Genomic DNA, 23,841 nt, shown 5'->3' with positions numbered 1-23,841 from the left:
CCCTCTATCTAATTTCTTAACTTAGATTCATTTCACAATTCACTCAACAAATTGTGTCTATTGTATAACAGGCATTGTTTTACATACTGGATAGAGAGTAGTGTTCCTCAGCTCACTAATTTTTTAATGCTAGTACTTAAGACCGTAAATTTCTCTGGCTTGATTAGGGGATATCTTCCCCTTCATGAATCTAGCCAGCAAAGACTGGAAGAAATAGCTGTTTTTTTTTTTTAATGCTCAGTTTTCAACAAAAATCCCAAGGCATATAAAGAAACAGGAAAGTGACATCACCAAAATGGTGATGAAGGAGACCCCAGGCTCCTTCCCCCCAGCAAATATCAATAATTAAATAGCTATCCAAGGACAAAACCAGCACTGGGTGAGCTCTGGAATCCATTCAAGTAACTTCAGCAACCCAGTGGAACAAAAATCCTACGAATACCTGCATAAAAAGTGAAGGAAGAAAGTGACATTTTGTTTATATCATTCCATCCCCCAAGCCAGCATTACTTGATGCCAAGAGGGAATTTCACAACTAGAAATAGTTTCCCTCATTAAGAAAGGCAGAAGGTCTTTTGAAGCACCACATGAAGGTCCCACTTTAGTTTTACCCCCACAAAGATAGGGTATAGAAAGGGCTATAAGGGACAGCTAGGAGCAGGGAAGAAAATCAGCAGCAGTCACACAAAGGGAGTGATCACAATTCACAGTGACTTTCTTTATGGATAAACCCAGAAGCTTTCAACATAGAAGAAGGAACCAATGGCCAGCATTTCTGCTGTGAGCCTCCTGAAGATTTCACCAGTTTTCTCCCCACAGGTGTTTGGATTCAACAATGCCAGTCAACTGAGTCCCTCTCTGCTCCTTTCCACTGCCCAGGCCTCTGCAGCTACTGGAATGCTGAACACCAGCCTGGACCCTGTTGGCTGACCTCCACCACCAAGAGGACCCCTGAGGCTAGCCCCTCCATCTATACTCTTGCACGCTGCTGACCTGATGCACATCACTGGCCTCCACTGCAAAGCATATGCCCAGGAAGAGATTACACAATCAGGACAGCACACATAGCACACCTGCCCATGAACCTCTCCTTGGCTCTGACCCTTGTTGCCTGGTCTGGCACCCATCACTATGTGTATATCTGCAACCTATCCCTGACACTTTATAGACACCTACAGCTGGTTCCCACAGCTGAGTATGTGTACACTGCTGGCTTTAGCCATGGCTGATGTCTGCCCTGGTCTCTAGCCATGGACGTGAAGGTGCCTCACTGAGAATTCCAACAGTCCTTGCAGCCACTGTGGACCAACAACAGTACTTGCCAACGATGACACAGTTGTCAAAGCTATAGACCCCAATGGCTTGAGCCAAAAAACACCCCAAACCTCCCTAGACCCAGTGCTACCACATACCTCTGCATTTCACGCCCTGCATCACTAAACCTGGGATCATAACACTTCAGTGTGCCCTCACATGCAAAGGAAGTCTTCCCTTACCCAAATCTGTCCATAAAGTCTGGAAGAGGTGGCTGCTGCTTCAAATGTGCAGGCACCTATGCAAAGCTATGGGAATTACAAAGAATCAGGACAAAAAATGATGACACAACCAAAAGAACACAGTAAACCTCCAGGAACTGGCCCCAAATAAATGGGGATCCAGGAATTGCCCAACAAGACTACTAGACAATTGTCCTAAATATCCTCACAGAATTACAGGAGAATACAGATAAATAATTATCAATATCAAGAAAACAATCAACAAAATGAGAAGTTCAATGGAGATAATAACAAGAAAAAGACAAAAAAGAATCAAACAGAAATTGGAACTTTAGAATATAACTTAAGAAGGCTTCAGCCACAGACTTGAGAATTTCAGCAAGAGACTTGACCAAGCAGAAGAATAAGTGAGGCCCAAGACAGATCAACTGAAACTATCCAAATCAGAGGAGCAAAAAGAAAAAAAGTGGAAAAAAGTAAGGAAAGCCTATGTGATCTATAGCACGCCATCAAAACACCAATTTGAGAATTAACAGAACCCCAGAAGAGGAAAAAAGAGAGAGAGAAGTAGTAAGTGCTTATTTAAAGCAATAATGGCTGAGAACTTCCTAAATCTGGAGAGAGATTTGGATATCTAAGCCCATGAAGGTCATAGGTAACCAAACAAGATCAAGTTAAAGAGATCCACTCCAAGACTTATTATAACAAAAATGTCAAAAATCAAAGACAAAGAGAGACTCTTAAAAGCAGCAAAAGAAGAAATAACTTATAATTCACAAAGGAAACCCCATAAGGTTATCAGATGGTTTCTCAGCAGAAATTTTACAGATCAGGAGAGAGTGGGATGATATATTTAAGGTACTAAAAGGAAAAAAACAAAATTGCTAACCAAGAATACTTCACAGAGCAGAACTATTCTTCAGAAATGAAGGACTGATAAAAACTTTCAAAGACAAACAAAAACTGAGAGACTTCATCACCATTAGACCTGCCTTACAAGAAATGCTGCAAGGAATTCTTCTAGCTGAAATGAAAATACACTGATCAGTAACATTAAAACATGTGAATAAATATACAGCACACTGGTAGAGGTGAGTATATAGTCAGATTCAGAATATTCAAATACTGTAATATGATGGAGTGTTAACCACTTGAGTATTAACATTAAAGGACAGCGCATTAAAAATAATGACAGTGACAATAATTTTTGATAGATACACAATATAAAAAAGGAAAATTGTGACATCAAAATGTAAAAGGAGAGGAAATAAAAGGGTAGAGATTTATATGCAACTGAAGTTTTTAGTGTAAACTGTTAAATCTATCAGATGTTATATGTAAAACACAGAGTATCCACAAGACAAAAACCTACAGTATATTCGCAAAAGATAAAGGGAAAGGAATCAAAGCATACAACTACAGAAAATCATACTTGCAAAAGGAAGGCAGCCCCCCCCCCCCAAAAAAAAAGCTGGGGTAGCGATACTTTTATCAGACAAAACAGACTTTAAAACAAATACCGTAACAAGAGACACAGAAGAGCATCATAATGATAAAGGGATCAATCCAACCAGGGGTTATAATAATTATAAATATCTATGGACTCAACTTAGGTACACCTAAATACATAAAGCATTATAGACAAAGGGAGAAGTTGGCAGTAATACAGTAACAGTAAGAGACAGGAACCCTCCTTTTACATCAATGGATATATTACCCATGTAGAAAATTAATAAGGAAATAATGGCTTTGAATGATGCAGTAGATCAGATGGAGTTAACAGATAAATATGGAGCATTCCATCCCAAAACAGCAGAATACACATTCTTTTTACGTGCACATAGAACATTCTCCAGGAAAGGTCACATAGTAGGCCACAAAAAAAGCTTCAATAAATTTAAGACTGAAATAATATCAAGCATGTTTTCTGACCACAAAAATATGAAACTAGAAATCAATTGCAAGAAAAAAAAATTGGAAAATAAAAACACAACTGCAGGCTAAACAACATGTTACTAAACAACCAATGGATTAACAGAGAAATCAAAGATGAAATTAAAGAATACCTGGAGGCAAATGAAAATGGAATATGATATCCAAACTCTTTGGAATGTAGCAAAGGGAGTTTTAAAAGGGAATGCATAGTGATATAGGCCCACTTCAAGAAACAAGAAAAATCTCAAATAATAACAATCAAATCTGACACTTAAAAGAGCCAGAAAAAGAACTAAAATGCAATGTTAGTAGAAAAAGAAAATTATAAAGATCAGAGTAGAAATAAATGGAGACAAAAGAAAAATTGATGAAACCAAGACTTAGTTCTTTGAAAACATAAACAAAATGGATAACCCTTTAACCAGCCTCATCAAGAAAAGGAGAGGACTCTAAATAAAATCAGAAATGAAAGAGAAGTAACAACCAAAACTACACAAATGTAAAGAATTATAAGAGATTACTACAAAAAATTATGACAAGGAATTGGACAACCTAGACAAATGGAAAAATTCCTAGAAACATTCCATCTTTGAAAACTGAATCAGGAAGAAATGGAAAATATGGACAGAGAGATTACTAGTAAAAAAAAAAAAAAATTAATTGGTAATAGAAAACATCTCAATGAACAAAAGTCCAGGACCAGATGGCTTTATAGGTGAGTTCTACCAAATATTTTAAAAACAGTTAATATTTATTCTTCTCAAAAGTAGTCCCAAAAATAGAAGGAAAATTTCCAAATTCATTCTATGAAGCCAGCCAAAACCAAAGCATGCCAAAAACAAAGATGCTACCAAAAAAAAAAAAAGAAAGAAAGAAAACTACAAGCCAGTATTGATAAACACAAATGCAAAAATCCTCAATAAAATGTTAGCAAACCAAATTCAATAATACATTAAAGGGATCATTTACCACAATTAAGTGGAATTTATTCTGGGGATGAAAGGATGGTTCAATATCTGTAAATCAATCATTGTGACGTATCACACTAAAAAATGAAAGGCAAAAATCATATGATGTCTCAATAGCTGCAGAAAAGCATTTGACAAAATCCAATATATTGTTAATAAAGCTCTCAGCAAAGTGGGTTTAGAGGAAATGTACCTCAACACAATAAAGGCTGTACATGAAAAAACAACAATAACAACACAGCTAATATCATATTCAGTGGTGAAAAACAGCTTTCCCTTTGAGATCAGGACCAGCACAAGGGTGTACATTCTCATCACCTTTATTCAAGATAGTGCTGCAAGTCCTAGGGGTGCCTGGGTGGCTCAGTGGGTTAAAGCCTTCAGCTCAGGTCTCGATCCCAGGGTTCTGGGATTGAGCCCCACATTGGGCTCTCTGCTCGGCAGGGTGCCCGCTTCCCTTTCTCTCTCTCTGCCTGCCTCTCTGCCTACTTATGATCTCTGTCTGTCAAATAAATTTTAAAAATCTTAAAAAAACAATAGTGTTGCAAGTCCTAGTCATAGCAATGAGACAAGAAAGAAAAGGTATTCAAATTGGTAAAGAAGAAGTAAAATTTCCAGTATTTGCAGATGACATGTTACTATACATGGAAAACCCTAAGGACTCCACCAAAAAAGCTATTAATGGAAACAATGAATTCAGTAAGATTACAGGACACAAAATCAATATACAGAAATCTGTTGCATTTCTACACACTAATAATGAAGCAGCAGAAAGAGAAATTTTAAAAAACAGTCCCATTTGCAATTGCACAAAAAATAATAAAATATCTTGGCATAAACTTAACCAATGAGGTGAAAGACCTGTATTCTGAAAACTATAAAACATTGATGAAAGAAACTGAAGACATCACAAATAGATATTTCATGCTGAAGGATTGAGACAACAAATATTGTTAACATGTTCATATTACTCAAAGCAATCTACAGATTTGTTGCAATTCCTATCAGAATACCAATAGCATTTTTCACAGAACTAGAAAAAAAAATACTAAAATGTTACCAAACCACAAAAGATCCTGAATAACAAAAGCAATCTATCTTTATAAAGAAGAACAAAGCAAAAACAAAATCACAGTCACAGATTTCAAGATATACTACAAAGCTACAGTAATCAAATTAGCAAATTACTGACACAAAAATAGGCACACAGATGAATGGAACAGAATACAGAGCCCAGAAATAAACCCATGATGATATGGTCAATTAATCTTTGACAAAGGAGGCAAGAACATACAATGGAAAAAGATAATCTCTTCAACAAATGGTGCTTGGAAAACAGGATAGCAACATGCAAAAGAATAAAACTAGACCACTTTCTTATTCCACACACAAAAATAAATTCAAAATGGATTTAAAACTTAATGTGAGACAGACCTGGAGCCATAAAACTCCTAAAAGAAAATACACACAGGGGGCGCCTGGGTGGCTCAGTGGTTAAAGCCTCTGCCTTTGGCTCAGGTCATGATCTCAGGGTCCTGGAATCGAGTCCCGCATCGGGCTCTCTGCTCAGCGGGGAGCTTGCCTCCTCCTCCTGTCTCTCTCTCTCTGCCTGCCTCTCTGCCTACTTGTGATCTGTCTGTCAAATAAATTAAAAAAAAAAAAAAAGAAAGAAAATACACACAGTAATCTCAGACATCAACCTTGGCAACATTTTTGAGATACGTTTTTCTAAATAAACTATTGGAATTTCACTAAAATAAAGAGCTCTTGCATAGCTAAGGGAACCATCAATAAAACAATGTGGCAACCTACCAAATGGGAGAAGATATTTGAAAATTATATGTCTGACAAAGGGTTAATACCCAAAATATATAAAGAATGTATACAATTGAACACCATAAAACAAATAATCCCATTAAGAAATAGGCAGAGGGGGCACCTGGGTGGCTCAGTGGGTTAAAGGCTCTGCCTTCAGCTCAGGTCATGATTCCAGCGTCCTAGGATCGAGCCCCGCATCGGGCTCTCTGCTCTGCGGAGAGCCTGCTTCCTCCTCTCTCTGCCTGCCTCCCTGCCTGCTTGTGATCTCTCTGTCAAATAAATAAATAAAATCTTTAAAAAAAAAAAAAAAAAGAGGGACGCCTGGGTGGCTCAGTTGGTTAAGCGGCTGCCTTCAGCTCAGGTCATGATCCCAGCGTCCTGGGATCGAGTCCCACATCGGGCTCCTTGCTCGGCAGGGAGCCTGCTTCTCCCTCTGCCTCTGCCTGCCTCTCTGTCTGCCTGTGCTCGCTCACTCTCTCTCCCTCTGTCTCTGACAAATAAATAAATAAAATCTTTAAAAAAAAAAAGAAAGAAAGAAAGAAAGAAAGAAAGAAAGAAAGAAAGAAAGAAAGAAAGAAAGAAATGGGCAGAGGATCTGAACAGACATTTTTCCAAGGAAGACATTCAGATGGTCAACAGACACATGAAAAGATAACATCACTAGGGAAATGCAAATCAAAACCACAGTGAGATATCATCTCTCATTGGTTAGAATGGATAGGATCAAAAAGACAAGAAATAGCAAGTGTTGGTAAAGATGTGGACAAAAGAGAATCCTAGTATACTTCGGTGGGAATGTAAATTGGTGAAACCACTGTGGAAAACAATATGGAGGGTTCTCAAAAAATTAAAAATAGAATTACCATGATTCAGTAATACCACTACTAGGTATTCACCCAAAGAAAACACAAACCCTAAAGCAAAATGATACACACAATCTTGTGCTCTTTGCAGCCTTATTTACAACAGCCAAGATATGGAAGCAACCTAAGTGTTGATAGGTTAATGGGTAAAGAAGATGTACTATAGGGGCGCCTGGGTGGCTCAGTGGGTTAAAGCCTCTGCCTTCGGCTCAGGTCATGATCCCGGGGTCCTGGGATCGAGCCCCGTGTCAAGCTCTCTGCTCCGCAGGGAGCCTGCTTCCTCCCCTCTCTCTCTCTGCCTGCCTCTCTACCTACTTGTGATCTCTCTCTCTCTCTCAAATAAATAAAATCTTAAAAAAAAAAGATGTGCTATATATGTACACAACTGAATATTGCTCAGTCATAAAAAAAAGAATGAGATCTTCTCATTTTCCTCAACATAGATAAACCCAGAGGGTGTTTTGTTAAGTGAAAGAAGTCAGATAGAGAAAGACAAATACTGTATGATTTCATGTATATGTGAAATCTAATAAAACAGAACAGACAAAACCAGAAACAAACTCAAATACAGAGAACAAATGTGATTGTTAAAGGGGAGGGGAGTAGGGGGAATGGGTGAAATAGGTAAAGGGAGTTAAGAGGTAAAAGCTTACAGTTATAAAATAAGTAAGTCACAGGTATTAAAAGCACAGTATTGGGAATATAGTCAATAATACTGTAATAATGTTATATAATGACAGATGGTAACTCCATATATCGTGGTGAATATTGCATAGGTATAGAATTATTAGATCACTATGTTGTACACCTGAAACTAATAAAACATTGCATTCAACTATATTTCAGTAATAAAATTAAAAACAAAACAAAAGGCAGGAAAAGAAGAAAGAAACACTACTCAAAGAAAACTACCCAAAGCCACCTATAGATTCAAGGCAATGCCTATCAAAATTTCGACACCTGGTGGTGGGTATTATGGAGGGCACATATTGCATGGAGCACTGGGTATGGTGCATAAACAAAGAATGCTGGAACTGAAAATAAATAAAATGAAAAAAAATTAAATTAAATTAAAAAAGATTTCAATGACATTTTTCATAGAAGTAGAAAAAACAATCCTTGAATTTGTTACAAAAGACCTCAAATAGCCAAAGTAATCTTGAAAAAGAACAAAGTTGGGGACATCACATTTACTAATTTCAAACTATACTACAAAGCTACATTAATCCAATATTGGTCCTGGAATAAAAATAGACACATAGACGAATGAAAGAGAATTGAGAACCCAGAAATAAGCCTTTGCATGTATAGCCAACTAATATTTGACAAGGGAGCCGAGACACTCAATGGGGAAAGAATAGTTTCTTCATGACTGACGCTGGGAAAACTGGAAATCATGCTCTGAAGAATGAAACTAGACCCCTGTTTATACCACTCACAAAAGTTAACTCCAAATGAATTAAAGACATAAACATAACAACTGAAACAATAAAACTTCTAGAAGACGATAGGGAAGAAGCTCCTGGATATTGGTGTTGACAATAATTTTTTGAATATGAAACCAAAAGTGCAAGCAACAAAAGCAAAAATTAGTTAGTGGGACTACATCAAACTTATAAAATTTCTGCAGACAAAGACACTATTATCAAAATAAAAAGGCAACCTATGTAATGGGAAGAAATATTTGAAATCATATATCTGATAAGGGGTTAATATCCAAAATACTCAATAGAAAACAAACAGTGCAATTTAAAAATGGATGGGCGATCTGAATATTTTTGCGAAGAAGAAATACAAATGGTCAGTAGGTGCTTAACATCACTAATCATCATAGAAATGCTAATTAAAACCAAATGAGAGATCACCTCACACCTGTTAAAAGGCTATCATCAAAAAGACAAGAACTAACAAGTCTTGATCAGGATCTGGAGAAAAGAGAGCCCCTGTGCACTACTGGTATGAATGTAAATGCTTGCAATCACTATGGAAAACAGTATGGAAGTTTCTCCAAAGTTAAAAATAGAACTACAATGTGGTCCAGCAACTCAATTTCTGGATATACATCCAAAAAATATTAAAACAGGATCTCAAAGAGCTATCTGCATTGCCATGTTCATTGCAGCATTATTCACAATAGCCAATATATGGAAACAACCTTTGTCTACAGATGAATGGGTAAAGAGAATGTGATGTAGAAATACAATGGAATATTACTCGGCCATGAGAAAATAAATCTTATCATTTGTGACAACTTAGATGAAATTTGAGGGCATTATGTTAAATTAATTCAGAGAAAGACAAATACTATAAAACATCACTTATCTATGGAACCTAAAAAAAAAAAAAAAGAAACCAAACTTGGAAACAGAGTAATGGTGGTTATCAGGGGCTGGGAATGGGGGAGATGGGGAGATGCTGGTTAAAGAGTATACACTTCTGTCATAAGATGAATAAATTCTAGAGATCTAACACACAGCATGGTGATTAGAGTTAATAATACTGTATCATGATACTTGAGAGTTATTAAGAAAATAGATCTTAAATGCTCTCAACATAAAAGAGAAATGGTAATTATGTTAACATGATGGAAGTGTTAGCACATGCTGTGATAGTAATCATTTTGCAATATATTAGCAGATCAAATCACCACATTGTATATACCTTAACCTTACACAATGTTGTATGTCAATTATATCTCAATACAACTGGGAAAAAAGATGTCTCTAGAGGTCAGCTGGGAAGACAGCAGAGTAGGAAGAGCCTAAGCTCACATCCTCCCACAAATACAACTGGATAATGTCCATTCCAGCATAAATAACCAAGAAAATGACCTGAAGACTGATGGAATAAACTTCCCAACTAAATGAAGGGAAGGAAACCATACTGAAGGAGGTAGGAAGGGCAAAGACATGGCCATATTTCATCTGCAGTGGGGAGGGAACCAGTGGCACAGAGAAGGGCAGAAAACAAACTTTTTTTACTGGGGAGACCATGAACAGGAAAAGGAATCTCCATAATATTTGCCTTTGAAGGTGAGAGAGGCTGAATTCCATGAATTCTCAAAACCAGTGAGATTTAAAATCTGAAATTTAACAAATCAGTGGGCTCGGCTCTGGAAGAGCCCTGAAGTATTAGGAAGTGGAGTCTCCACCCTTAAAGAGACAGCATGACAAACAAACTGTGCAGATACAGCATAGAACTCGCAGTTTGAAAAAACTCCGGGGGTCAGATGTGAGGGAGAGTGATTTGCTCATCTTGGAGCATGGCCCAGAGAGACAGGGATCATGGGGAGACTCCTCCAGGAACAAAGGAGCAGGCAGGTGCCATTCCCCTCCCCTATTTCCCCAGCATAAACAATGGCCACCTGTGGGAACCAGCATAGCTCCAACACTCCTTATCTAACTTGCTTGCACCCTCCCCCAACCTGTGCTTCCCAGTCATGCTTGCCTCAGTCCTGGTACTGTGGGCCTCTCCTCCAAAGACCTGGGCAAGCCCTGTCAAGACCTGCACATTTTGGGGACCTTAGTTCCAGCAGGGGCAGGTCTTGCTTCACTGTCAGAGCACTGCACACCTTCTGTTCACAATAGGCAAAGAGAACCTCTGCTGACAACTGGTCTGAAGGAAAACAAAGCCAAGACTCAATAGCAGAGCATACACACAACACATAGGAAATACTCCCTGAAGCATCAGGCCTATGGGAACAGGGGACACTGCACTGTAGGGTACTACAGTACCTCTTCTTCATAAGGCTACCATTAAAAACAAGAGAAGTAGCTAACTTTCCTAACACAGAGAAATAGACACAGGTATTCAGACAAAATGAGGAGACAGGAATATGTCCCAAATGAAATAAAAGGACCAAACCACAGCAAGAGACCAGAGCAAAATTGATATAAGTAATATGCACAATAGAGAATGTAACATAATTATACTCGTTAGATAAAAATACTGGATTTAAGAAAAGAGTGGAGGAACTCAGTGAGACCCTTAACACAGAGATTTTTTTTAAAAAACTACCAATCAGAGATCAAGAACACAATAAATGAAATTAAAAATACACCTGACAGAATAAATGGCAGGCTAGATAAAGCAGAGGGACAAATTAATGACCTAGAAGACAGTAATGAAAAGTAACCAAGCTGAGCAAAGGAGAGGAAAGAAAATTATGCAAATTGAGAATAGTCTTAGGGAACTCAGTGACTCCATCAAGTGTAGTATCTGCATTATAGATATCTGAGAAGAAAAGAGAGATAAGGGTACAGAAAACTTATTTGAAGAAATAATAGCAGAAAACTTCTGTAATCTGTAGAAGAAAACAGATAACCAAATCCAGGAGGCACAGAAAGCCCCCCCCCCCTCAGAAATTCAACTCAAGGAGTTCCACAGCATACACATAGTAATTAAAATGGCAAAAAATAGTGATGAAGAAAAAAACATTTAAAGCAGAAAGAGAAAAGAAGACAGTTACATACAAGGGAAACCCCTTAAGACTATAAGCAAATTTTTCAGGAGAAATCTTGTAGGCCAGAAGGGAGTGGGAGGATATAGTTAAAGTGCTGAAACAGAAAAATCTATAGCCTAGAATACCCTTTCCAGCAAGGCTGTCATTCAGAATAGAGGAGAGATAAAGAGTTTATCACATAAACAAAAACTAAAGGAATTCATGAGCAGTAAACCAGCCCTACCAGAAATATTAAAGAGAACTCTTTGAGTGAAAAGAGAATAAGTAAGAGTATGAAAAGTGAAAAACACAAAAGCAATAAAAACAAATATTTCTATAAAAATCAGTCAGGGGATTCATAACATAAAAGGATGTAAAACTTGACACTATGTATCTAAAATGTAGGAGGAAAAGGAATAAAGAATGGATTTAAACTTAAGTGACCATCAACTTTATATAAACTGCTATATGCAGAAGGTGTATATACAAACCTAATGGTAACCACAAATCAAAAACTAGCAATAAATATTCAAAGAGTAAAGAAAAAGGAATCCAAGTATATCACTAAAGAAAGCCAACAAGAGAAGAAAGGAGCAGAGAAAAATCTATAGAAACAACAACAAAACAAATAACAAAATGGATACAAATACATAGCCATGCGTAATTACTCTGAAAGTAAATGTACTAAATGCTCCAATCAAAAGACATAGAGAGATAGAGTGGATTTAAAAAAAATGACTCATCTATATGCTGCCTATAAGGGACTAATTTTAGACCTAAAGATACCTGGAGATTGAAAGTGAAGGGATGGAAAACACTTACTGTGCAAATGTATGTCAAAAGAAAACCAGAGAAGTAATATTTACATCAGACATAATAGACTTTAAAACAAAGACTATAACAGAGACAAAAAAGAGCAATATATAATAATAGAGGGTACAATACAATAAGATATAAAAATTATAAATATCTATACACCCAACATGGGAGTACCCAAATACATAAAATAGGTAATAACAAACAACAGAAATAATTGACAGTATTACAATAATAGTAGGGAACTTCAACACCCGACTTACACTGATGGAAATGGAAAGATCATCCAAATGGAAATTCAACAAGGGAACCGTGGCTTTGAATGACACACTGGCCAGATGGATTTAAAAGACATATTCAGAACATTCTATCCTAAAACAGCAGAATACACATTCTTTTCAAGTGCACATGGAACCTTTTCCAGAGTAGATCACATGTTAGGCCACAAAACGAGTCTCCACAAATTCAAAAAGATCAAAATCATACCAGGCATCTTTTGACCACAACATTATGAAACCAGAAATCAGCCACTGGAAAAACATCTGGAAAGAAGAGAAACACATGGAGGTTAAACAACATGCTATTTAACAATTAACAGGTCAACTAAGATATCAAAGAAAAAAATAAAAAGTACATGAAAACAAATGAAAATGAAAACACAATGGTCCAAGATCTTTGGGATACAGCAAAAGTGGTTCTAAGAAGGGAAATTTATAGTAATACAAGTCTACCTCAAGAAACAAATCTCAAACAACTTAAACTTACACCTAAGGGAGTTAGAAAAATAACAAACAAAACACAAATCCAGCAAAAAGAGGGAATATAAAGATTAGAGCAGAAATAAATGATATAGAAACTAAAAACCAAACAATGAAACTAGGAACTGGTTTTTAAAAAGATCAATAAAATTGATAAACCTCTAGCAAAGCTCATTAAAGAGAGAGAGAGGACCTAAATAAACAAAATTATTAATGAAAGAAGAGAAGTAACAACCAACACCACAGAAATAAAAACAATTATAAGAGAAAACTATGAAAAACTATAGGCCAACAAACTGGACACCTTAGAAGAAGTGGATAAATTCCTAGAAACATATAAACCACCAAAACTGAACCAGGAAGAAATAGAAATTTGAGCAAACCAATCACTAGCAATGAAATTGAATCAATCAATAAACTCTGGGGAAAAAAACACACACACACACACAAAAGTCCAGGAGCAGATGGCTTCACAGGAAAATTCTATAAAACATTTAAAAAAAAGTTAATACATTCCTCTCAAATTATTCCAAAGAACAGAAGAGGAAGGAAAGATTCAAAATTCATTCTATGAGGCCAGTATCACACCAATATCAAAACCAAAAAAACACATCACAAAATAAAAAGGAGAACCACAGGCTAATCTCTCTTGTGAATATAGAGGGAAAAAGTCCTCAGTAAAATATTAGTAACTCAAATCGAATAAATCCCACAATTATGTGGGATTTATTCCAGGGATGCAAGGGTAGTTCAATATTCACAAATCAAGCAACATGATAGGACACATCTATAAAAGGATAAAAACCACATGATAATTTCAATAGATGCAGAAAAAGCATTTGACAAAGTACAACATCAATTCATGATAAAAACTCTATGCGAAGTAGATCTAGAGGGAACATACCTTAACATAACAAAGGCCTTGTATAAAAACCTATAGCCATCATCATACTAAATGATAAAAACAAAACAAAACAAAAAAACATTTTTCCCCCTAAGATCAGGAGTAAGACAAGGATGTCCACTCTCAACACTTTTTTATTCAACATAATATTAGTAATCCTAGCCATGGCAATCAGACAACAAAAATAAATAAAAGGCATCCAAATCAGTAAAGAAGAACTAAAACTTCCACTATTTACAGATGACATGATACTCCATATAGAAAACCCTAAAGACTCTGTACACACACACAGAATTTGACAGTATCAATGAATTCAGTAAAGTTGCAGGACACAAAATCAATATACAGAAATCTGTTTCATTTCTATACACTAACAATGAAGCAGCAGAGAGAGAAGTTAAGAAAACAATCCCATTTGCAATTGCACCAAGAATACCTAGGAATAAACTTAACCAATGAGGTGAAACATCTGTATTCTGAAAACTATAAAATACTGATGAAAGAAATTGAAGATATCACAAACAAATAGAAAGATTTTATGCTGAGGGACTGAGACAACAAATATTGTTAGCATGTTCATATTACTCAAAGCAATCTACAGATTTGTTGCAATCCCTATCAAAATACCAATAGCATTTTTCAAAGAACCAGAATAAATAATACTAAAATGTTATCAAGTCACAAAAGCTGTTGAATAATCAAAGCAATCTTTATAAAGAAGAACAAAACTGGAGGAATCACAGTCACAAATTTCAAGACACACTATAGAACTACTGTAATGAAATTAGTTATTACTAGCACAAAAATAGACACATAGATCAATGGAACAGAATACAGAGCCCAGAAATAAACCCATCATTATATGGTCAATTAATCTTTGACAAAGGAGGCAAGGATATCAAATGGGAAAAAGATGATCTCTTCAACAACAGTGTTGAGTAAACAGGACAACATGCATAAGAATGAAACTGGATCACTTTCTTAAACCACACATAAAACTAAACTCAAAATATATCAAAACTCTAAATGTGAAACCTGAAACCATAAAAATCCTACTAAAGATCACAGGTAGTAATTTCTCTGACATCAGCCACAGCAACACTGTCTCCTCAGGCAAGGGAAATAAAAGCAAAAGTAAATTATGTGACTATCACAAAATAAAAAGCTCCCATACAGTTAAAGAAACAATCAACAAAACAAGAAGACAGCCTACTGGATTGGAGAAGATAAATGCAAATGACATATCCAATGAAGGGTTACTATCCAAAATATATGAAGAACTTCTAGAACTCAAAACCCACAAATAATCAAAGTAAAAAATGGATAGAACACATGAACAAACATTTCTCCAAAGAAGACATACACATGGCCAACAGACTCATGAAAAGATGCACAACATCAGGGAAATGCAAATCAAAACCCCAATGAGATATCACTTCATACCTGTCAGAATGGCTAAAATTAAAAATACAAGAGACAAGTGTTGGTGAGGATGTGGAGAAAAGGAAACTTTTTGTACTGTCAGTGGGAATGCAAACTGGTGCAGCTACTGTGGCAAACAGTATGGAGCTTTGTCAAAACAATTAAAAATAGAATTACCATATGGTCTAGTAATTCCACTACTTGGTATTTAATGAAAGAAAATGAAAACATTAATTAATTGGAATAGATGTATGCACTTTTATGTTTATTGCAGCATTATTTATAATAGCCAAATTATGGAATCAACCCAAGCACCCAGTGACAGATGAATGGATAAAGATGATGTGTGTGTACACACACACACACACACACACACACACACACTGGACTATTACTCAGCCATAATAAAGAATGAAATCTTGCTATTTGCAACAACATGGATCGATCTAGAGGGTATAATGCCAAGTGAAATGAGTCAGAAAAAGACAAGCAAAACAGGTACCATATGATTTCACTCATATATGGAATTTATTGAATAAAATAAAGAAGACAAAAAACCAGACTCTTAAATATAGAGAACAAACTGGTGGTTATCAGAGGGGATGGATGAAATTGATGAAGAAGGTCAAGAATATACTTACCATGATGAGCACTGAGTAATGTCTAGAATTGCTCAATAGCTATATTATACACCTAAAACTAATATAATAGCACATATTAATTATACTGGAAAGAATAAAAAGAGAAGAAAATGGCAAATCAATAACTAGCTGGAGGAAGAAATAATGAAGATTAGAGATAAACAAAATAGAGAGTTAAAAACCTAATGGAGAAAAATCGATGAAACCAAGAATTGATTGTTCAAAAAGATCAACAAGGAGGACAAAACTTTAGCTACAATGACTAATAGAAAACCTCAAAAACTAATACCAGAAATGACAAAGGGGGTATTATAGCAGATTTTACAGAAATAAAAGGGATTATGAGAGAATACTATGAACAATTGTACATCAAATTCAATATCTCAGATAAAGTGGACGAATTCCTAGAAATACACAAAACAACAATTCTCCTCAAACTCTTCCAAAAAGTTGAAGAGGAAGGAGTACTTCTAAACTCATTCTATGCATTACACTGATACCAAATCTCAACAAAGGCTACTACAAGAAAATTGCAGACCAATACCCCTGATGAATATTGCTGATAAAAACCTCAAGAAAAATACTAGCAGACAGAATTTAACAGCAATTTAAAAGGACTATATACCATGCTGCAGTGAGATTCATTCCTGGAATGTAAGGATATATACACTGTATATTTTTTCCTGCTTTGTCGAAGATTATTTGACCATAGAGTTGAGGGTCCATATCTGGGGTCTCTACTCTGTTCCACTGGTCTATGTGTCTATTTTTATGCCAGTATAAAGGCAGACACTTAATGACTGAGCTACCCAGGCACCCCAGGACTACATCCTTAGATGAAGGTTTGTTTTCTGATCTCTTCAGGCAAGGAAACAACTCATGGAGAATTGAAGTAATAGGCTGAAGCTAGTTTTGTCCATCCCTCAGCCAGGAATGAAACTCAGGATTGTTAGCTTTTGCATCTCCATCCCTTTGACTTTTCCTCTGTCCCCACAGCTCTCTTCTGTCGTCACTCAGAAATAAGTCCACCATGTAAAAGGACATGACAATAAATTTTCCAAAGCAGAGAACATTTGGGAGGACAGTTGTAGACCTTCTGAGTGTCTCTCAGATTTTGAATGATATAGTACAAATCTTTTTAAAAGGGGCATCTCAGAGATGCAGGTCAGCATAGCTTTTCTAAATTTATAAAATTTGATTTTAGGAAAATGAAAGGACAAAAAAACAAAGTAAAAATTTCTTTAACCAAGGCTAGTCACTGGCTTTCATAAATAAAGTTTTATTGGAACACAACCATGGTCATTTGTTTATGTATTCTTTATGGCTGCTTCATACTACAAAGATAAAGAAGTTATGACAGAAAACATGCGACCCAGAAGCCTAAAATATGTATTTCACGGAAACTAATTTGCTGACCCCTGTCTAAACTCTCTATTTCAGTCTTCTTGTCTAATTATGATCTAATGTGGTCAAAGGTAATGAAGATGTCTCAAATGAAGTTTCCTCAGTATTTTGCTAGAGACATCCCAGCCTTTATTCTCTTCCTGGCCTCCACTATATTGCCCTTTTACTCACTATAACTCTTGCTATCGTTTTCCCATTTCTAAAAGAGAATACACGTAGAACCTTCTTCACTGGGTTACTGTGAGAATTAAAGGAGATGGGGTAAACACTCCATGTAGAACTTGACACATTGTAAACATTCAGTAAATGGTGGCTAGGATTCAAATCCATCCATTCATTTAACACATATTTATTAAGTTTGTTATGGATTGAGGAAGAGGACACAATTCAATCGATACGTATTATGAGTATCTATATTCATATTATACGAATTATATATATACTATATATTATATATATTATGAATATATATGAATTATTAGCCCCCATCCCTCAGAACATGACCTTGGAGATAGATGTTTTTTACAATGGTAATCACATTAAAATGAGGTCATTAGCTTGTATCCTAATCCAATATGACTAGTGTCCTTATGAGAAGAAGAAATGTAGATACAGACAGATACAAAGGGAAGACAATGTGAAGATGCAGGGAGAAAATGGCCATCTACAAGCCAAGGAGAGAGGTCTGGAGCAGCTCTTTGCCTTATAGCCCTCAGAAGGAATCAACCCTGACACTTTGATCTTAGACTTCTAGTTTTCAGAACTATGAGACAATAAATTTCTATTGTTTGAGTCCTGTGGACTGAACATACAAATCCATATGTTGAAACCCTAGTCCCCAGTGTGATGGCATTTGGAGATGGGGTCTTTGGGAGATAATTAGGTCCTAAGAGTAAAGCTTCCATGGTGGTATTAGTGCCCTTATAAGAAGAGATGCAAAAGAATTTGCTTCCTTTCTCTCTCCCTGCCATGTGAGGACACAACAAGAAGGTGTCTATCTGTAAACCAGGAAGACAGTTCTCCCCAGGAATTGAATCAGCAGGCATCTTGATTTTCCATCCACCAGAGTTGTGAGAAATAAATTTCGGTAATGTATGCCACCCAGTCTATGGTATTTTTGTTACAGAAGCCTGAAGGAAGACATTAAGCCACCTGGTCTTTGATACTTAGTTACAGCAGCTCTACAAAATGATATAGATTTCAATAATAAGAAAAAAAAAACAGTTATAGTAAACTAAGAGGTGCTACTTTTGATTAGTAACTCTTCTCTTTGAGATATCTGTATTGTGACCTCAGTAGTTACAAGGAGCAAACCATATGAAAATTTGGGGAAAACTCTTTCTAGCTGGAGAAATAAGTGCAAAGGCCCTGGAGTAGGAGTACCTCTTCTACCTTTTTAGGAGAGATAGCTCCTATCTCTTCTACCTTTTTCTTACCTTGAACACGGATGATATAGATGTGATGTCTGGAACTTTACAAACCATCTTGGGACCATGAAGTGATAGGCAGAAGATCAAACACCAACATACTAAGGATGGAAGAGAAAAAAAGAAGGAATCTGATTACTTCATGGAATCATTAAACAGCTGCACCAATACCACCAACTCTCTACTTAGGATTTCTTGTTCTTTAAGAAAAATTCATCCCTTTTTTTTTTTTAAGACACCATTAATTAGTTTTTCCATTACTTAGAGCCAAAAATATTCTTAACAGACATAACATTGTACAATGTGGTAAAGATTACTAAACTTTGAAGGTTTTTAATCTGGGGAAAAACAAAGTCAGATTTAAGTTTTTAAAAGAACATTCTGTGAAGTGAATAATCAAAGAAAATATGGTCATGGAATTCAGAAATAGATCTCCTAGGGCTTTGTATGCTACGATAATCCCAAATTTTATTCTAAATATAATAGGAAGCTATTATAGGAAATGTCAAAATTTCTCTGTATTTTTTAGAGGATCTCTTGGTCGTAGAGTTAGGAGGTCAATTAGAAGGTAATTACAGTAGCCAGGCAAAATATGATGGGTGACTGACAAGGGTGTTATCAGTAAAGATGGATAAAATTGGAGGGAAAGAACGCTGACTACTACTAGAAGAAGAGAAACCTGATAGCTGTAATAGTTATCAGGGTGAATGGTAATGGAGCCCAAAGGATTGAGAAACATTTGGGTGCAGTCTTGAATGGACTTGCTAATGAACTGAACATGTGATGAAGAGAGGGAAAGACAGGAGTGAAGAATAACTCATTATTTGCCTGAGCAACTAGGGATGGAGATGCTACTGTTAAAGAGAGGTATGTTTAAAAAGTAAGAGTTCTGTTTTCATCACATTTAAATTTCAGATTTTAATATGGAGGAGGGGGAGAAGGCTCAGCAGAACTACCACGAGAAATGAAAACTACAACTGTGTGTTATTGTGGAAGGAAGGAGAAGTTTCAGGTAGGAGACAGGGGGTCATCCCTTTCAAATGCTGACAGGTCAAGAAAGGTAGGAAAGGAGGAAATTTGGATTTGTCAAAGTGGTAAACCTTGAAAACAGTTTCAGTGGATTGATAGTGTCAGAAGCCCCGTTCAAGTCAGACGTAAGAATCATTAGCCATAAAAAGGAAGAGACGGTGATAATGAACAATTATGATGGGGGAAGCTGGGCAAAACACCTGTACTTTGCTGGAGGACTACATTCTTTCCACTTGCTAAACTAGGGTCCAAAGCCCCGTGAGAAGTGGTCTGGGATCCCCAGGTGGGAAGATCCAGGATAAGGAACAGACACTGTTCTTCCTCTTGCTGCATTTCTAATCACATGCCAGCACTGAAAGTTATCTGATCACAGTCAAAAACCATGAATTCGGAATTTTCTGACTCTATTGTATGTCAAATCTTCAGCCTAGCATCACCTTAGTTTCGTTCTTTAATTTACTTAGCTTCTCAAAAGCAGCAGAGAACGGGTTGTATTTGTGTCAGTTTATTTTAATGTATAATGAGTGATTCAAATGATTGCACATCGCACATTCAAATTTTGTTGAATGTGTAATCATTTAAATGAACACAGGTGCCACGCTCCTGTGCGCGCCTGGAAAACCACCCTCTGTGCCTCATGTGGAAAGATGATGATGTACTTGGCTGTACAAAGCTCATATCTTAATTTCTTTTTAATTTTGTTCTTCCTCCACGGCTTTGGTTTTTCCATCCAGTAAAACAGGCGGAGCCCTGCGTGTTGGAAGGTAGATATTTGGCCCACCAGCTAACCTAAAACCATTCTTCAACACACACAAAACAGCAAGCTTGCAACCATACGGTTTATTTTTAACTTGGCGGGAGGCGGGTGGTGAAAAAATTATAAATCTGTGTGCTTTAAAATGAGCGTTTTCAGGAAGGTATGAAACCCTGGAAACAAGGATGAAAGAAATCAAATTGTCCTCTCTGATGCTCCTGCAAGGTAGGATTAACAGCACTATAAGTTCTTTTATGTCACTCCTGACAGTTTAGTATCAATCCTCCCAGGCAAGCTAATGTAATCAACTCTGGTATGTTTCACTCTAGTGCTGACTGCTCTGGCACTGTTAATATGACCATGTTATTTCATAATTAATTTACCTTTTATTTTTCAGACAGGAACTATCCCTCATAAAACGAAGGCACTTGGTGTTTCTCTGAATAGGATCCTGAACTGTTTATATACACCTATTACTCGATCACAATCAAAGCTCAGATGTAGGACATAGTTCATTCCCACTAACTTGCTCCAGTCACTATGGGAAAATCAGGGGTCCTTGTACATTACCAACACTAAGTATCATTAAAGATGTTCTTTGCCACTCATCACTTGCTATATCTGAATGTGTTAAGGATCGGCTGAGAAACCAGGGCTTTTCAAAATGAGGTATACAGACCATTTTCTTTGGACTCATCTGAAAGACTTATTAAAAAGTACTGATTCTTGCTAACTACCCCTACACCATCATCTCTGGAGGGAGCTGTGGCATCTGCATTTTTCATAGGCAGTGCGAGAGTATGTATGCCCTCTAATGCTTAGAAGCCAGTGAATTAAACTGTTTTCTGTTTTCTATGAGCTGTTTTTCACATATGGTACCACTTGCTTGCATTAAGCCATTTCCAGGGTGTGTGTACAATACACTAGGTGTCCAGCCAACACCCTCTTTCTTGGCAATGCTGCTTTCATAGACTCTGCAAAAGTAAGTAATGTATTTACTGGTGGTGGTGCCATCACACCCATCAACACTGATCAGACCTGGGCTGGACGGCTGACCCAAGTGGAGTCAATCAGAGCCTGTCTTCTTAATTTAAACTGAGATAGCAGAACGGTAGTAATTAGTGGTAGTCACTGGAAATGGAGAGTCACGTAGACCCTCAAGGCTGGGAGTTTGGGAACTGTGTGGAGAACCAGATCACAGTAAAAAGCAGAGGGTAAAGCAGATGTCTCAAAAGAGGTAGAAGGGAAATACACCATGGAAAGAAAGAGAAGCTAAGCATGGGCAAGAGAGAGAGGACAAAGAATGGCAATCTTGGATTCTGAAGACTTCCCAGCTTAGAATTCCAGCCGCTCATCATATTCAGCCATACTTCCGGTCCTTGCGTTCCATTTACTTAACCTGGGGTTTGTTGGTTGCTGCTTTTCGCAACCAAATGGCCCTTTGAATTCAACAGGGAGTTTTGGCTTTTCAGGGTTCATGGTAAACTGAAAGTTCCTAGTCTATTACCAGGACCTTCCTGTTAAATTAGTAAAAATAAATAAAGTAAATGCTCCTGTTTTTTCCCTTGGAAAACTGCTCTTTTATGTTGCTAGGCAGAGTACAATTAAAGTCACAAAGCAGAATGCGGAGTACGTGGGTTGCAAGGCCATCAGCCGGAGTAGCTGTCTTTTATTGTTCCCTGACCTGCCTTTGGAAAAGTTGAGGGACAAGCTGGCAGGAAGAAGTCTAATTGCCTTCAAGGTTCATCTATCTGCTTCTAAGCCAACAACCATGTCCATATCTTGAAACCCCATAGCGGAGATCAACTAAAACCAAACCAAACCAAACCAACAAACAGAAAACCCCAGGAAACTCTGAAGTCCTTGCTTAAAAAATAAACAAAGGGCAAAATCTGCCAACATTGACAGCGGCCAACACCTGGCTGGCTGGCTGGCTTGCTAATGGAGTGCTGGGAACTCAGGCTTCCGTCCACTTACTGCGTTCATTAAGCAGAAAAGAGTTTTCATTTCCCCTCCAGACAGACTCCAGAGATTGGTGGAAAGGTCTGAGAAGAGTGGCTCTCTGCTTCCCCCCCACCCCGCCCCATCCACTCTCCTTTTACGCCCCTCTTCCACTCCTCACCCCACTCCCCTGGCAGCTGTTCCAGAAAAAGGAGCCGGGAGCAGGAGAGCCCCAGGCTGGTCTGTGTAAAAACAGGCCACGCCAGGTTTTCAGCTGCAATTAATTTTCCAGATAAGCTCTAAACCTCTGAAACGCATTTGAAATTGAAATGCTGATACCCTCATCAACCACCACGGTACACAGCCATAAATCCTGAGTAAGGATAGTTGTTCATGGGTAATAATGAAGTACAATATACATTTAATTAGTGTGCGATTTAGGAAATGTGCAGTGTAATAAAACAATATTCTAATTACGGTTGAGGAAACTTGTTTGAATACTATTTATACAGTACTATCGACGGAGTTCTTATGAATACACTGAAATCTGCTTTAGTAGGGAAAAAAATAAATCCAAACTGAAAAGACAAGATCTTAGGCTGTTGAATATTAGTCCCAGGGACAGTATCTGATTTAAACCAAATGCTTGTGGAGGCGGAGTGATGAGCCAAGAGGAAAAAATGGAATCCCAGTGTGAAAGCCATGGCATGACTATTAGTAAAAGTCCAGCCTGTCCTCATACCTTAGTTTATTTTCCTGTGAATTTATGCTCTAAATTCCCTGATTTCCTGTTCAAAACCCATCATCTGTTACCTGGGGATGTCACTGGTAGCCATGCCCAAGGGCGCTGTGACCGTTAATGAAGCATTTCACGAGAGTGTCCAAATCCTGCCTGTGAGGGAAGCCGTAGTCTAAGCCCTCTGTGAGAGAACAGCCTCATGGGAGAAAAGCGCTTGGGTCAGGAAATTTAGATTCTAATCCCAGCCAGGATTGTAAAGTTCTGTGTGACTTTGATGACGTCAATGAACACCTCTGTGCTTCGAGCGCCTTATGGAAACTAAGGATAGCTGGGTTTCACCTGGGCCACATTTTATAGATAATTAGGTAATTCCTATATTATGATGAATGGGAGTAAAGGCGTTAGGAGAAAAAATGACATAGCGTTTTCCTCCCTGTGACATACATATACATACACACACAGGCACATAGACCCAGACACACGCA

At 37.2% G+C, this 23,841-nt stretch overlaps 1 long non-coding RNA gene across 2 annotated transcripts in view; it reads right to left on the bottom strand.

The window, feature by feature from the left end:
• LOC125106122 (uncharacterized) overlaps nt 1-23,540 on the bottom strand; it is a 55,553-nt gene extending 32,013 nt beyond the window's left edge. The window contains exons 1-2 of one of the 2 annotated variants that reach the window (XR_007129233.1): nt 23,431-23,540; nt 18,903-18,994 (exon numbers count right to left, since the gene is read on the bottom strand). This is a non-coding gene — a long non-coding RNA (uncharacterized LOC125106122). Of the gene's footprint in view, nt 1-18,902; nt 18,995-22,653; nt 22,706-23,430 lie in introns of those variants that run through there. The other variant, XR_007129234.1, reaches the window with a different exon arrangement.
• Nucleotides 23,541-23,841: the final 301 nt, after the last annotated feature.

This window comes from Lutra lutra, chromosome 8 (genome assembly GCF_902655055.1).
Source record: "Lutra lutra chromosome 8, mLutLut1.2, whole genome shotgun sequence".
NCBI lineage: Eukaryota > Metazoa > Chordata > Mammalia > Carnivora > Mustelidae > Lutra > Lutra lutra.
Note: the sequence above shows the minus strand (reverse complement) of the source record. Positions and strands in the feature narration are given on the sequence as shown.